Consider the following 16118-nt stretch of genomic DNA (forward strand, 5'->3'; position numbering starts at 1 on the left):
GGCGGTATTATGAAGGAAATAGAGGAAATGGAGCTCAGAGCCTTTAAATTGACCATGAACTTTAGAAAAACAACCCGCTGTGACGGGAAAGGTCACTGTTATTGGAAGACAAAGAATGATCACTGCTACCATGTTTGCAGTGATGCAATGCCTTCTCTGTGCCTGTGTCTTTGTGCATTTTTGTACATTTTGTGAAGCACGCTTAACTGGTTCTGTGTTGTCACAATAATTAGCATGAACCCTTTGAAACTTGAGTAAATTTGCTTGATTTTTTTCCAAAAAATATGTGAAGAAGGCAATGAGCAACTTAAGAAAAACACAAAACCTGAAAATAAACACAAAAAAAGAGACCTGAATACAGTGCTAAAATATATTAAATTAAATAATGGTATTAAAGGGTTAGGGGACTGAGCAAAAGACAAGACAACACACGCATGTTGTTGTTCAGTGTTTCTTAAGTTTTACACAAAGGGGTATTTTAATTTGGGAAAAGAGTCTGGAGGCGATTGTCTTAGTTTAGCACAGAGACTGGGAGCAGGGGAAAACAGCTAGATTCAATGATAAATAAATTCAATGCCTTTTAAAACTTTTTAAGGATCTGCAGGAACCCTGACACTAATGAATGTGTGCAAAACAGCTAACTATTTCTTGGATAATTTACATTTTAAAACTGAAAAAAGACATGCAGAAAGACAGTGGTAGACAATCACTGGAGATGTTAGAAGTAGAAGAGAGGAATATGATAGTTGAGTTTTTTGGCTTTGCATGGTAGGTTGGTCCTTGGTCAGTTGTTAAAATGACGCCCTTACGCAGCATATTATATTTTATAGATACAGTAGATAATAATTTCTTTCTAAACTTGCAACTGTAGGTCACAGTGAACAGAACTTTGAGAAACAAACTCTTTGTCATGCTTTAAACTTTGTTTTCATTAATAAAATATACCACAAAATATCAACTTTGATTTAAGAAAAGTGCTCCTATGATCTCACTCCTCTCCTTCCCCCTGTGTTTGAACCCAAACGCTCCAAGACGGATCAGCGAGCAGCACAAATGTGAACCAGATTCCCAGTGTTGCGGAGTGGGAACGCTGAGGGGGATTATGGCACATGGCCGTCCTTCCTGATAGCCTTGTTAGCATGCAAACATGCTAATGACTGGGTTTAGGATGCATGGATGATTAGGCAAAGACAAGTAGGCTGAGAGTTGATACTGTAATGGGTCTGGGGTCTAAAGGAAGGAGATTTAGAGGTTGGTAGTTCTTTTGGAGTAAAGAAGAAGCCTATAGGCTGAGCTGTTTTATCACAAAGCAAACAATCACAATAATCATCAATGTTACTAAAAAAAAGGCAAAAATATCTAAACATCAGTGCACACTAGTGGTTTAAGAATGTTAAGTGTATTTTAAATGCTACTATTATTAATTATTGGTCAATATATATTAATGTCTTATTTCAAAGCACTATCAATTGTAGTTTAAGAGATGGTGAACTTGTTAGCTAGCTAACTAACAAGGTTTAGGCACAAAAACAACTTGGTTATGGTTAGTAAAAGATCATGTTTTAGTTTTCCTCGTTTTGGTGCCACAGTCACAGCTGGAAATGCTTGTTAGTCTAAAACAGTGGTTTTCTTTACTACATCCCTCATGAAATGTTTAAATGCAATGTATCCGTGGTTTGCAGAAATGTTCAATGCTAACATTTTCTTAAAAAAATAATTTAATATAAATGTATTTAAAATAAAAAAGAAAGACTGGTCATCAGTTACAAACATTCTGATCAGTACATTACTTCTGCACGGGTAAATTTAATTAATAAATGTACAGCCAAATGACCCAATTGAAAAGAAAAACGATTGCGCTGTATATTTCTGCAAACTATGGGTATGTTTCGTTTGCACCATATTATATAGTGGATTCGTTAAAACTTTTCAAGGATGCTGTCACTAACGTGTGGTTAGGTAGGCACAAAAATCACATGGTGAGGCAAAGATAATGTTTTGGCTTATAATGTCCACATTTAGGGGCACAAACCCACGGGAAAAGCAGCGATTTTTTGGGTAAAATATCAACAACTTTCCCTGTTGAAAAAACATCACAATTCACTACAAAACAACCATATTTGGTACCTAAAAAGTCACTGGAAAACTACATAATACCTACAATCTGTTAAGTTATTTGTTGGTCTAAAATCAGTAATTTGAAGCTTGGCAGCTGTCTTGCTGAGGTGCCTGACCTGCCATCCGTCATATCCTCCACCTCCCGATGACAGAGTCAGCTCATAACATGTAATCTGAACTATATCACTTTAGAAAAGTTGATACGATACGTATGAAATGTTCAAATGTAATTCATTCATCATTTGCAGAAACGTCTTCTAGTGACTGGGCTGTATTATTGGAGGCAAAAATATGCAAAAAGTGAAACTCAAAAACCAGATTCAAAACCAGTTACTACTGAGAACACAAACATAAGGACGGGTAAACAGATTATGGGCCTGCCCGAATATTGGGGCCGATATTTGGCATTTTGCCAATTATCTGTGTCAGCATTTTATTTAAGTGATTGCCAATACAATAAATCAATTAAAAAGTGCAAAGAGGGAGGAACTTTTACTTTGTAAAGTCAAGGGAGACATTTTTATTTATTCATTTTTAATTTAAATTTTCAATTGACCTCATAAAAAAAATGTCACTGGGAACTTGCTGTAAATGACGTTGAACATTTTGATTAAACATTTGCTAAAGGTAAACAAAGTTTTGTGTTGGAGTTTGTTATATTCCAAATTCTAATCATTAACTACTAATAACTGGTAAAAAAAAAAAGAAAAAAAACTATCCAAATGCTTTTTTATGGTCGTCCTACAGTTGAAGTTTGCTGCCAAACAATATTCTAATGTAACAGTAAAACACTGTTTGTAAGACAATTTATAGCTTCTTCAGCAACGCCAAGATTTATTAATTCCAACGCTTCCTTGTCAAAGTCTTTTTATCTTTAATCCAACACTAACAGTGAAGTCTCTCTCTCTCTGCACTGAGTCAGTGCCAGTGTCGGGAGAGGAGTGTAAACATCCAGGTCTCAGCTCAGGGCCTGTCGGTCCAGACCGCACAAGGCCCCCAGCCTCAGCCTCAGCCAGCACATTCCCCCCGCGTCACTCAAAGACCACAACAATCCCGTCTTTGTCGGCCAGTGATTGATGACACACAGGAATTTCATTCACGACCGCCCCGTGTTTTGGGGTTACCGTGACGACCAGGTGAAAACAGAGCACATTGAGGGTATTGAGTTTCCCAACTTTGATCACAGGGGAAGAGGTAAAGGGGAAAAAAAAGGAGAAGCAACAACGGAGAGGTCACTGTAGAAGTTAAACAAACAGCCATAGTTGTTATCTTAGAAGATAAGCGCTGGGAATTATCTTGTTGATTGTTCACAGGTTCAGTCGATGTTGAGCTCACTGTGTGACGTTCCACACAGGTGACGTGAAATGGAACATTTCCACCTTTTTTGGTTTATAGTTTCACTTAAGTCAATGGAGGCCATTAAGCTTTTTAAGATCTTTGCTTAAGGCTTAACAATTTACCACTGGATCATTTTTGGACAGTTTGCATCAGTTTTACACAAGCAAAGTACACAAATGATTCATGCAAAAGAAAAAACCAAGCACACATCACTTATCCACATAAATAAAGACTCTGTGTTTCCTCCCATGCATGCACATACACACACGCTATCTCTAATGCACACACATGCACATACATTCACATGAAACACACTCATTTAATGGATATAGCTAGTTGGTAAAGTGCACCATTAAGACAGAAGTGAGCCTGAGCCTAACAAAGCTCTGATGCAATATTCATGCCTGCTCATTCTGGGCTAATGCTGTTTTCCTCCATTCCAAAGCAATGGATTTGCACATAACATGTCTCTATAAAGAGTCTTAAGGAGGAGATTTTCTTCAAGCACTCGATCACCTTATTCCACAGAGGGTAATTAGGAATTTGTTTGTTCACATATCCGTCTGATCGACATGAACACATTAAACTGGAGAGGTCAGAGCTGCAGAGAGCAAGTTAAAGGTTCGGTTGTGTCTCCCAAGGGCATTTTGCCAGAGATGGACACAGAGGGAATTAGACTTAAAAATTCATCTTTAGTGCTTGATGGTAGGTATGGATTTACTTATGTTGAGCAGTCAAAGCTATTACATCACTATAATGACCAAATCAGAAAGTCATGGAGTTCACGGACTGTGGACAGCAAGCAGGTCTAATGGCCATTTTGTGTCTTCCATCCAAATGCAGTTTATGTGTAGGTCTCGTCAGTATGCCAATACATTTTATTTGAAGGTGGAAAAAAAATGCAGCATCTGATGACAACTTTGCACCAACGTCTTGGCAAACAAGACAAAAACTGCAATCTTGGCTCAGACAACCTCAAACAAGGTGCACAAATTCACAATTTGGCACTACAATGCAATCTTACTTGAAAAGACTTGAGCAAACACTCATTGTCATTGCTTGCTGAACCTGAGGCTTCATTTTGGAAGACGATCAAACAAATCATGACAGCAGCCAGAAACCCAATCTTTCTCCATCATACGCTGTCAAACTTTTTTTGCAGCCTATAGTCATACATCTTTATGTCGTCATAAAGTTCCAAAATTGCTCCAATATCTTCCAAACCTCTGACAGGTGTTAAATATAATAAGGAGTTATCCAACATTTCAGCCATTGCTCTTTAAACTATTGTCTATAGTGTAATTACAGTTATACAAAAGAAAGGACATAAGCAAAAAGTTAAAGTTGTGATTCAAAAAACGTGTTAATAATCAACTAAATCACCAGAAAAATTGATTGACTGATTCATGGAATGTTGCTGTGCTGAGAAGTACTATCGATTGTAGTTCGAGAGATGGCACAAACTTGTAGTTAGCCAGCTTACAAATCCCACCCAAACATTAGAACAAGTGTCGGCATTATAAGTTTCTGTAAACCACAGATATGTTACATTTGTATGTTATCGTGCTGTGGAAAACTTTACATTTCAGTTTCAGGCCAAAAGAAAACACTTGGTTATGGTTAAGAAAAATCATGTTTTGGCTTAAAATACTCTCTTTGGGAGACATAATCCTGACAGAAAAGCAGCAATATGTTGGTAGAAAAGGTAACACCTTTTTGTGACACTATCCCCGCTGACAAGTCACAACAAAACACACGACTGGAGCTTAAAAGCAGAAAGAAAAAGAGCAACGACTCGCTTAAACACAATCAGTTTTGTTGTTTGTTCGTCTCCAACTGTAGAGCCTGGCAACCATCTCGCCAAGGCGATGAGCCGCCCACCATCCCCTCCACCTCCCAGCTCATATATACGTTACTTTAAAAACCTTGATATGACACGTATGGAACGTGCTAATGCAATGTATCATGTAATGTCGTTTTCTTTTTTTTGTAATTTTCCTCCTTTTTCAGAGAAAGATGAAAAAGAGATAATATAATGATAAAAAAGAAATAACCTTGGCATTCACACTAGATCAAAATAAAGTGACTCTGGCTCTGATCCAAGAAGACAAAGAAGAAAAATGCCAGCACCCTGTAACCTCACGGAAACAAAGGCCTTTTAGTGACATAGATTTGCAGCTAATAAAGCACTCAGCATATTTTAGCCTTCATCTGCCATGCAATAAATTAATATATGAAAACGCTGGATATCCTCATCTGAGCTCCCATCCAGACATGAATTATTCACCTCAGCATGGCTGCTCCATTATGTACTCTGCCTGCCACCTCGGCTGAAGCTCCTCCTCGGCCCCATGCATAGAGAGACATTAGGGCCCTCTCTCTCTTACATGCACACAAACATGCACAGTAACACACAGTGCATGTGCACATAGACAGACATGCATAAGAATCTGCATGTACATTATACACTTTATTCATACAGCACATATACACAAATATGCCATATGAATACAGTAAATGTATGCAGGCATGAGTATGGAGACTTTACTCTATCTCTACTCTCTCGCTCTCTTACACACAGACACACACAGACACACACACACACACACACAGAAACCAAACAGTGTCCTCTTTATCTCCAGACTTGTAATCAGTGCCATGTTGAGCCATCATCTCTTCTGTACACACTGTAACCTATCATTCCAGAAACCCAGAGTGTCATTATTGACTTCCCTCTGCAGTTTAAAAACACCACTCCTTTATCTGGAGTAAGTTGTTATCAGCTGTTTGTTTTGCACACAAACCACAGGTAGTACAGAGGGAGAAGCGAGGAAGCGACCTCTGGCAGCCCAGACTGATGATGACAGCTTTACGGGCTCTGATTGGGATACAACCATCAATTACAGCACGCTGCACGTAAAAGTAGACAGTATCAAACTCGCTTGGCATCTCATCAAACTGCCAACCAGCCACACTGGCTGACAGCTGAACATAACAGCTTTTGAGTATTTATTTTTTATTTTTTTGTTTTCATCTATGGTGCGACTTTATATTGCATGAGTTGTATTTTTATACAGAAAAGTATGCAATTAGCTGAGTCTATACTAGAATGGTTTTCATGCCTGGTACAAGCTTAGTATCATTAGTATATTAACATAAACGGCAACCTTTAGGTGCTGAGACATGAAGACTTTTTGAGACAAATGAAGCATTACATTTATAAAGAGAGAAATTTAACATGGATGTAAAATTTACGTAATGATTGCCGGTAAGCGAAGGAAACTCAGTTTACTTTTCCTGAAGATACTATGCACTATGTGGAACATTTTTCTGATATAACAACAAAATACTTACAAAATACTCTTACAAACACTAACAGGGGAACCATGTGGTGTTTAACCCTTTGAAAACTAAAGCGGCCTCACCTTTCTTGTCCTGCTTTTAGACATCTTTCACAAGTGTTAAAACTTTTGAACTGTGAGCAAGTTGGTGAGTTCCATGAATTGCAAGGGAAAAAAAGTAGATTTTGAAAAATATTTTTGTTAAAAGCTAAGTTAAAATGTCTAAGGAAAAAAAGAGAATAAAAGCTATGGAAAACTGTATTTTCTTTACTTTTTTCCCTAATTTTCAGACAATTCTTGTACTTTTTTTTACTAATTTCTTCCTTTTTATTGCTTATTGTAAGCCAATTTGCTCAGGCAGTAATGGGTGAAACAGTGTTCTTTAAAACTGAAAAACTCACTTCTGTAGTAAAAAGAAATTGCTCTCTGGTATGGGAAATAGTTGTGCAGCTTCTGTTTATGACTGTAACTCATTGATCACTCTCAATATCAGAATTGATTTGGGGCTGAACAGGCTGAATTATTAGGACTTCACGTTCACAAAGCCATGCAAAGACTTAAATTGATGATTCCATCTGTATAAACCAGGGCGAAGTTTCCCTGTTTTGAAAGAGGACAAAAACTTGAGAATAGCCCTTAAGTCAGTGATTAACTTTCTTCCCGTCTGCTGCAAGCCCAGCATGCCTCTAGTTCCAATAGCGCCGGCAGTGTGATACATTACACTACGTTCTCATTATGGCCACCTAGGGTTTTCCAACAGCTTGTACGGTCCGCGGTGAGTCTGCTCTCCCGTAGCGCTCGGAGGGTTGGGCACTGCTGCTAGCTAGCACCAGGTGTGAGGAGAAACTGGAGCTCCCTATCCCCCTTCCTGTACCACCACATGGCTCTCGGAGCCAGAATCGCTTTATTTTCATCAGGTACAAATGCGCGAGGAGCTAAATTGGGCTTATTTACTTGCACCTGTGTAGGTTATGAGAACAAAAACTTTTCTAGCCTCACTCCCTGTGTCTTATTACTGTTAAAAATTCAGTCACACGTGGTCATTAAAGAAAGAAAGGACCTCCGGAGGGAGCTGTGAGTTTGATGAGTGCATTCCTTGGTCTCATGTTATGCATGTGTTGATTATAGAGGAAGTGACACTGATTTTTCTTTTCGATTATAGCTCATTTTGCACAAAGTAAGTTGCCAAAATAGAAATATGAATGTCTAAAATGAAATCTTATTTTTCGATGTGAACGCACAAGGCTGTACACGTACCAAAGAAAAGAAATGCACCAGAATTCATACACAACCGACGTATTTCTGAAGGCTGTAATCACGTGACTAATGAGCTGACGGAAGATAAGAAAGAAGAAATAGAGTATAAGTCCACATAACGACACAGGTTGGGGTGTTGGATGGGTCAACCACTTCAAAAATCCACAACTATTATTTTTATGTGATACACAAGATGGGCTACAATCCGCTTTTCACTTTTTTGGTTGTGTGCTGCTTTCTTTATTATGGATACTTGTTTCACTTTCCAACTCACGCCTGCTCCACACTCGGTGTAAAAGTCTAACTGGTGCAGCAGTCATAACTTTAAGTTGGTTGTAACTCTGAGTCGGACTTTACACACAGGCATACGTCCAGTTGGTGCACTCGGCTCGGATGACCATACTACCTGAAACATTTTTTACATCTTCTCCAACGTCATGTCATAAACTCTGAGCGTCAATCTGGCAGTGCATGAGTGAACCGTGGAGCCACAGAACAAAGGCACCATGGGAAATAAGAAAATACAGAATTACAAATAAAGAACAATGTAAATTTGACTTTTTCTTTTGGTTTTGCTTCCTGATTTATTAGATATTTCCCCCTAACAAGGTAATGAGAAAACAAACATCTTTTTTTCAATTTGGATTATACCGAAAAACAAATAAATTACATTCTCACTCGTTCTTTTCTTTTTTAGTTTGCCAGATGGGATTGAATAACTGAATAAACAGATGATACACACACTGGACCTTAACCTTACTTTACTGGTTATTTTCCAAAATCTGACCTACATAACTTTTCTTTTGTGAACCTAACCTTTGTAACTTTATGTTAAATAAGTATGTATGATGACGACACCAGCGCTAATCTGATAGATATACAACCCTAATTGTGCATTTTTATAGGATATATGCGGACTGTTTGATGATACATTGGAAAACTCACAAATACAATAGAAGACAGAATTGGTAGAGGAAGAAGTTGGCATAACTTAAACGTAATTAAAAAAAATGTCTTGAATTTATGGGTTAATCTACAAATATTACCTACACTGAATTTACACAATTCCCCTGTTGACCATGTATTATGTGTAGTTGTGTGTAGTACAAAACCTGCAAGCGCCAGGGAATATTCCTGCACATTTATTATACTTGGCAATTAACACAGTTCTGATTGTATCAGGGAAGGAGAGGACGCCTGGAGAGGACACTGTAAGCTTCGGGTGAGAGGGGAGCCGTAGCCTCAATCCACAGCATCACCCCATGAAACATGCATGCAATCAACAAGGTCATAGCTCCACCGACAGTTTCCAGCCAAACTCATCCATCACTGGGGAAACTGGATCTGCAGGGGCCTCCATTCTGGCTCTGCACTGACCAACCCACCCGCACAGAACGGTCCATCAGCAGCACGCTAACACTAACAGGACTACAGAGCAGCAATACGATACATGATAAGCTCTCTCCTAACAGCTCTTGGACTGGTTCCAATACTTTTTCATTGTTTTCGCTCTTTTTCCTGAAACCCCGTGGTTTCCAAACCGAGAGGCATTACCTCAGCTCCGATGAGGTGATGACTGAAATGTCAGTGGCTGTAACATTAACGTGACATGGCGTAAAAATTTCTAAATGAAAACTGAGGAATGGCACTCGGCGGGCTGTAACGTTTCAACATGAAATCCGGCTCCCATTAATGTGGTCTGTGTTTTGAAACGAAGCGGGCGGCTCGTTTGATGTCCGGCTCTCTCACTCGTTCACTTGAAATGAATGGAAATCAATTTTCGAGCAGTAACGTAGACAAGTTGGTTTGGTCCTTGGATGTTTTTAAGGGCGCCGTTTCGGTGAATTTCTATGTGGTCAAAGTCAAAGCAAATAGTGCGGTTGCTGATGATGGATTTCTAAAAACGTGATTGTGGTTTGTCATCTTTTCCTACATGTAATGAACGCGGCCATTTGAATTATACATAATAAATGTTTACATCTTATGACTAAAACTATATTTGAAATGATAATTTCAATGCAAATAAAAGACCTTGTCCTATCTATCTATCCATCTATCTATCTATGAAGCAAAATCCTATACTCTTCCAGTTTAATTACATTCTCTTCTCTGATGCCGTGCGCATATCAATCTCCTCTTTACCCCTCTGTCACTCTCCCTCCGACAGCTTTATTCCCCTTGTCGACAACCACACATAATAAATTTGTGCCATCTACGTTTAATGTTTATTCTTTGTAAGAGAGCTCCCTGTGACGAACCAATAAAAAACGAGATTTACTGCTCGCTGAGAGCCAAGCGGGGGGTTATCACGAAATTCCAGCACCGCTCCCCTTTGCTTTCGCTTGCCTATCCATATGCAATGGAAGCACACGATGATGGTGCACGCCGCTCGCCGGGCTAAGGTAATACATTTCAATGCGCCAGTTAATCCTCTTTTCCTCGGCATGGGAAATGGCCAACCCCTTAAATCAGCCACAACACCGGACTCAGTGCGGCAGGAAGAGGAGCTGCTGTATCTAATGCCCCTGGCTGACCCTCTTTAAATAGGATGTCTGGATGTGTTATGGGGGCTATTGTTTCCTATAAACATCTAGCACCGGGGCAATAACAATCGCATCAGGCCAAATGAAGTTATCTGAGAATGGAATTAAACTCGGTGTGACCCTGCTGTCTGCTCGGCTCACAGGCCCTCCATTAATAATGCCTAATCTAATCAAGGAGCTAAGATGGATGGATGGGAGACCAGTGTGTGTGTGTGAGCGTGTGTGTGTGTGTGTGTGTGTGTGTGTGTGTGTGTGTGTGTGCATGAGAGTGTGTGCAGAGGGGTTTGATGTGTGCACATTTGCGTGAGTCTGTACTTACATGCATGTTTATGTTTCTGAGCGCTTGTGTTTCTTCCATATGTATGTGCTGGTGTGTCTGCAGCTTTTTGTGCATGTGTGTGCATGACTGTATGTGCATATGTGTGTGTGTGCGTGTGTTACAGAGGACCAGGGCCAATGACAGGCTCTATGCCAGACCAGTGTTCTTCTATTCAGGCCCCAACCAGACCCACGCCTGCTGCACTGGGCTAATGAACACAAACAGAAGACAGAGAGGAAAAAAGAGGGGAGAATATGAATGTGTGTGTATGTGTGTGTGTGCATGCCCTTGCAAACAGGGAGAATGGAGGGGAAAATGAAGACAGAGGAAATGGGGGCAGATAAGGAGGGAGAACAGACAAAGGAGAGTGGAAGACGGACCGACAGAGTACGAGAGAAAGAGGACCACCACATGGTTTCATCCTCTGTTATCTCACTCTTGGCAGAGACATGCCCTTGTAACTGATAGACAAATAACCCTACTGTGACTGATAAAGCCTGGTTACAGATGGAGAGAGGGAGGGTAAAGAAAGGCAGAGAAGGGAAGAAAATGAGGAAGGAAGGGAGGGAGGAAGGGGTAAAGGAGAGATGAAGGGAAGGGGGAGGGAGGCAAGATCGTGGGAGTGTGGAGGACAGGAAGGAACAAGGGTGGGATGGGCTGATGGAAGAAAAAAGGAGTTAGAGAAGAAAGGAGGGATAGAAGGATAACAGAGGGGATGACAGTATGCACAGACATAAGTACATACAGACAGACATTACTCATTCAGAGAGAGGATAACTGAAACAAGACCTCCTCTGTCTATGAATAATTGCTTTTGCTTATAAATCCATGAGATGCAAATGCTCAGTCGATGCAATACACAAAACACAGCACTTTTTCTTGGTCATTGGTCTTTTTTTAAACTAATTTTCATGGAATTCTCTTTTTACTTTGTTTAGTAAACTTATTTTATGGTAATTTTTCTTGTGCTTTCGGTAATTTCTTGCAAATTTTTGGGTAACTTCTTTGGTTGATTATTGCTTTCTTCTCATGTTTTTGAGGCCGATTCGTTTTTGATTTCAAAGGGTTAACATTTGCTTCAAGTGGTTATTCGAGAAATTGCAGTTTTTGGCACTTCCTTATTGGCTTCGTTTTTCCGTCCTGAAGGTTAGGGCTTGGCTTAAATACGACAACACATAAAAGCCAGCTCCATAGAGAAATTGTTTGTCTTAATTTGTTAAACACCATCCAACACCTCTGGGGTCGACTGGAACGCCGACTGAGAGCCTCATCGCCCTGCATCAGTGGTCGACCTCACTGATAAGCAGCAAGGATCCAAAATCACAGCATTCACAGAAGAGTGGAGGCTTTTATAGTAACCTTTCAATACCCATGGTTTTGGAACATGACATTCAACAATCAAGAATGACTTTGGTGTCCACGCTGAGGGGCTGTTTACATGGCAACGGTTCTTGCATGAAATGTTAAACTCTTGTTGATGTGGTTTGGTCTTTAGTTCACATGACAATGGTGTTTTGAGGGCCTGAGAATGCAAGCTTTTGAAACCCAGTTCCAGAGTGTAATCTTTTGAAACCCCAACCCCTTCTGTCGCTGTGTAAACTGGCAATACGCGAATCCTGTGAACATAGTGACGTCAAAGCTGCACTTTGTGCATACGCTTGGTGTTCTTTCATGGTGTTATTACAAATTCACACCGCCAACTACAGGCCTGGCATGTATACTACACTATTTTCGGTTATTTTGCACACAAGGATTATTCTCTTATAATATGAACGCAGATTTTTTTGAAGCCGCAAAGCAGAGACTTTTTGGGTTTTTTGTAGGGCCGTTCTCATCAAAACTCGGTCTTAGTTTTGGCCATGTAGCGTACACGCTGGCTCGCTGTGTTTCCATGTAGAACTTTTGCATTATTAATGTTTCTGGCAGTTATTATCCCTAAATAACAAATATTAATATATGCTAGAATTTACTGAAAATGGAAAAATACTGGATTGTTTTTGAAAAAGACGCTGTTTAATTTTTAATCTTGATGGAAAAAAAAAACTATAACTGCTGTAAAAAGACACAGCATTAGAGAATTTTATGTAAAGAAGTCCAGACCAAGTCAACAAGTCAATCCTCAAAGTTGGCACTAAAGATAAAACACAATATTCGTGAGAGAGAGAAAACATGCTCTAATGTTGTGCCGGAAAACAATGGCTAACCAGCTTGTTTTTGACAGTTTGACAGGATAGTTTCATTGAAACATGTAGCCATAAAATGAATCACTGTTTTTTTTAATGAAAAGATATAATGTCAGTGCAAAAGGAGAAGGGGGGGGGTTAAAGAAATAGTGAGGTAAATATAAACAGGAAACCTGTGGAAACACAGAGAGTCATTTGAAAAGACAGAGAGAGATGAGAAAGGAGGGAAGCAGAGAAGGGTTCAAACGCTCTTGGAAAACTGTTGCTATAATAATAATCTGTTTCCTGCTTTATTGACGGAGAGAAAATGACGTTTCCCAACATCTGAGAGATCCAGACATGGGAATTTGTAAATGAGAGCCAGGCCTGGTTCAAAAAATATTTGCAAACACTATTGATGGTTTTCTTTAACTCACTTTGAGTGCCAGATGGTGGGATTTACCACATAAGACAATAAAAAAAGTGTTTGACATCAGAAAAACATATTTGATGCTTCACATGAAGCAGTTTCTGGTCGACAGAGCAGGTTAAAACAAAAGTCAGCCTGCTTGCTGTAGGATGAGACATATATTCTGAAGTCAGGGTGTCAGATATACAGGGAATTCTAGCAAATAAAACTAAAAACTAGTTTAGGTACCCCTCTAGTGCCAATCTTGGACTTTCCGTTTTTGGTGTCAGTTTATGCCAGTAACATGCATGGCTATTTTCAAAATAAACTTCTGTGTGAACAGGAAGCCTAAAGTTTCTAATTGTTACAGGCATACAGTGTCTTTTCAAAAAAAAAAACTTCATAGGAAACGTAGGTTTCAGGACCGCGACTAGTTTAAGGTCAGGCAACACAAACAAAGGACACAAACAGCAGTCTCTTGGGTGAAAGTCCTGCTTTTGTTTGACCTACTCACTAACCTGAGCTGAACTAAGCTTGTGTGGATATGACCATGGGAACACACCAGTACTTAACTACTTCAGGCAAAAACAATTCTCATATATACCTATATACATATATTTGAGATTACTACAACTATCAAAACTGTATTTTCCGAGCGTGTTCTTTAACCTCAACTCTATCAATTTGTCCAGCAATAGTAGCAATTTTTATATCATGAGAGATGTAGTAATTTGGACACACTATCCTGAGAGTATTGTTATCATAGGGCTCAATTAATGTGAGCATGATGTCACTGAGCAGAGTCCTTTATATCACTGCGAGCCAAATGTGCAATTGTCCAAACTATCTCAGAAGTTCGTCCAAGACACGTTTGTCCAAATTAATACAATGTGGGAACAGGTGGATCAACACACTTCAACAACAAGTCCACATGTTTACATGGTTATGTACCGTGCATCCTGATTATGTGATCATGGTGCATGCATGTTGAATATTGTTTGAGGAAGTGATGGCATAACTGCAGTATCTGTGTTTTGGTGAGGGAAACAAAATCATGTGTCAGTGTATATGCTATAATGCCAGGTGTAAATATAATCCGCCCACAGGACATCGGATCCAGACACAGTCTGGATACAAGATTCATGTTGATTTACATTAAAAAGGAGGCCTGTTCAGCTGTCTGTCTAACTAATGTTTGTCAGTCTGTCCACCTCTCACACTCTGCCTCCATCCTATTTCTCTCTCTTTATCAGCCCCTTGGCCCGTATATATTCATGAGGCCTTATCTTTATATCACCCCTCTTCTTTTTTATGAGATGTTGTTTCAACTGTGAACTGTGCTGGGAGTGCTGGACGATGGACATTTCTCTTTTTTCATGGGGAAATAGACTGACTTAAAGTCACAGAGAGAGAGAGCATGTGTTTTCATCTTAGCTTAACAATAATTATAATTAGTCTTGGAGTTCAGCTGTTATTGACTGGTATGTAGATTATGTAGTTTAAATATGTCATTTTTTTTTAATGCCTACTTTATACTTCTGCAGGAAAGCGTGCACTGCTTCCACGGAGCAGACGAGGTTTGAGGGGCTCACAGAAAGCCGCAGAGACATGACCTGCACCTTCTGAAAAATGTAACTACATACCAGGAACCACAGACACTGCAGAAGTTATACTGGACATCCGAGCTAGGGGGTGGGATTTTATGACAGTTCTGGTCCCAACAGGCACGTGTGAAATTACATGCTAAGCGCAACCTGCTGCATTAATATACATACATACATAAACCCGGCGCACGAAAGGTACCCGCACAGAATGCAAAGGGGCATATATTTTACCACTACCACTTGTAAACACTATTTACTATTTTAACCCGTTCTCATTCCCTCGTTGTCAAATACCGACACTTTGTAATGCATGCACAGGGCAGCCTTTAGCATATCTGTGTGACACACAGCTGAATCACATTGTAACACATGGTTAGTCTTGTCGTAGGCAACAAAAATACTTGGATATGTATTTTAAAAAATCATATTTTGGATAATTATGATGTAAATCTGCCACGTGAGTGATGTCACTGACATCAAAAACTGCATAGCATTCTGTTAAAATAACAGGATTTCACACGGGATACAAACTATGATTTCCTGGATGAAAGTCCGGTGTGTGGACACTAATGGCCTCAGACATACCAAAGTATGTAAGATATTGAGAATATTCATGTGTTGCTTTCTGACATGTTGTTGAAATATATTATAATATATATAAAAAACCTTATTCCACATGAATTCAAGACTAAAAGCTGGTTATGATGTGACCTTTTGTGTACTGAAACGCTGTCACTGATAAAGATAAATTACAGCACTGCCTGGTTGACTCTGATGCCACTTTATAAGATACTGCTAGTTAGTGTTTTGTTTCATACTTTTTTGAGCTATGTGCAGTGTTTGCTAATTTCACAAACCCCCAGTGAAGCACTCTGTCCTTTTCATCCTCATTTGTTTATGTGCTTTGCTTGTTCATTCTTGATTTTATTATGGCGTCTAAGGTTTCCTCTGACAAAGAGGGTTTTAACGTCCAAAATGAAATGAGCCGGGATAAGAAAGTGCATGCTGCACTACTTAGAATATAAAA

Source organism: Plectropomus leopardus, chromosome 15 (genome assembly GCF_008729295.1).
Source record: "Plectropomus leopardus isolate mb chromosome 15, YSFRI_Pleo_2.0, whole genome shotgun sequence".
In the NCBI taxonomy this organism is placed as follows: Eukaryota; Metazoa; Chordata; class Actinopteri; order Perciformes; family Serranidae; genus Plectropomus; species Plectropomus leopardus.